Consider the following 2,115-nt stretch of genomic DNA (forward strand, 5'->3'; position numbering starts at 1 on the left):
TATCACACTTTCTATAGCAAGCCCTGTAACTTAACCAAAAAAAAATAAAAAGAGAGAGAGAGAGAAAGAAGGCTATTTCATGTTTCTGAGTTTATTTTGTGTGTTTTTACAGTAAGGGCATGATCTCAGACTGCTTTTTATAAATTTATTTAATTCAAGTAGTGCATGATATCTAGAGAGTTCTGAAAGAGTTTAGTAATCCTTCCAATAAATTTCCAATGAGTAAAAATAAAGTTATTTAATCCAGGAAATGAAATCTAACAAAATAACTAAATATTAATAATGCATAATTTCTTTTGATTACATCTCTTTTCATCATTGATCTCCACAAAATATCTCTTTTGATCTCCACCTCAGTTCTATGTGGTAAGATGAGAAAAGCATATAATTTACTAGGCAGCTTTCCCTGATCAAGAGCCCAGGAATACTGGGCTTGCTGAGAGCCTGTTCTTTTGAATACTATACACTTGTTCCCAGAAGCTTGCCTGCTGCTAGAGAAAGAGATTTGATTTCAGAATATATTCAAAGAAGTTCCTTCAAGCTATCCCCTACAGACTTTTATGCTGACAGTTTGGAAGACTCTTCAATAAGTAGCAACAGCTTTTGCTAACATGAATAAAGAACAAAGCTTTACTCTTGATTCATTCAGAAAGTCATATTTCTGTAGAGTTTTGTAGGGAGAGTCATGTTTTCCATGTCTTTGTTTGAAGGTGAGATGATGCTACAACTAGTCACGTCTCAGATGATCCCACCCATCAAATTATGCCGTATGGACTATATGAACTTTAATGGATGCCAGAGAGCCCACAAGAGTTCTGAAAGCTGGAAAAGAAAGTGGTTTGTGCACCTGAGACAGAATAGAGTTCATTTTCAGTAAGAGACAACCTTAGAGCATTACAAACAGTGATATCGGAGCCCAAGTCAATGATACTGGAGCCAGAGTCATTTACTCACTTTCTAGTAATTAAGATGACTTTGTATGAATTTTCCTATTATTATGGGCTTGGCTTTATTTAGTTTTCAAATTAGCTGGGTGAGATAGGAATCTGTGGTAGCCTTTCTCTAATTTAAAAAAAAAAAAAAAAAAAATCAATTAGAAATTCCAAGGAAATAGATGTGCAACTAAACAATAGACTAGTCGTTTCAATCAGTTCTCTGCTCAAATGCCATAATTTCAGAACCCTTGCATCTAAATTAATTTAACACTTTGTTCTTTATGTTCATAAAGGTTTATTTAGTTCAAAACCATCATCATTCTATTGCTCTCTTTTTCTCTATTCTTCTTTCCTTTCTTTTGTAATTTAGCATCTGTCTCCTCTGGTATAATATCAATCTCATATGGAAAATAACTTTGCCTTTTATATTTACTATTGTGTTACAAGCCCCTACACAGATATTTGAGAGAGTATAAATTTAATATGTCTTTATAGAATAAAGGGATAAATAATTATTACTACCTTTCTCTTTAGTCTATCAATTTATGAAATCTTTTATAAAAGCAGTGTTTTTATCCTTACTGCTATAGTTTCCTCCTTGTGTTGAAAGATACATAAAATATACATTTGATTATTTGAAGATTTTTTTGTTATTGTTATTTTGTCTCTTTTTTTAAAAGATGACATTATTCCATTATAAACAGATTCGGGTTCTTATTTAGTTAAATATCACTTTTTGACAGCCTTCAGTATGGATTATACTAGAACGTAAAGAAAACATAAATCTTCCCAAATGGATCAATAAGCAATATCAGAATAACAGAGAAAAGATTGAAGTTGTCAAGGGTTTCATTTTACTTGCAAAAATAATCAACACCCATATAAGCAGCTGGTGTAGTGCCTAAGGCATTTGGCTGCTAACCAGAAGAATGTGGGTTCAAAGCCACCAGCCACTCTTTGGAAGGAAGATTGGGCAATTTACTTCTGTAGAGATGCTGCCTCGGAAACCCAAGGAGTGGTCACTATGAGTCAGATCCAACTCGATGGCAGTGAGAGATGTAAACAGCTGCCAAGAAATTAAACAGTGAACTGTATTGGACAAAGATGCTGCAAAACATCTCGTTAAAGAGGTAAAAAGCAAAGATGACACTTTGAGGTATAAAGTATACCACATCCAAGC

The sequence above is a fragment of the Orycteropus afer genome, unplaced genomic scaffold (genome assembly GCF_000298275.1).
Source record: "Orycteropus afer afer isolate SDZICR_OR568_19922 unplaced genomic scaffold, OryAfe1.0 scaffold00444, whole genome shotgun sequence".
NCBI lineage: Eukaryota > Metazoa > Chordata > Mammalia > Tubulidentata > Orycteropodidae > Orycteropus > Orycteropus afer.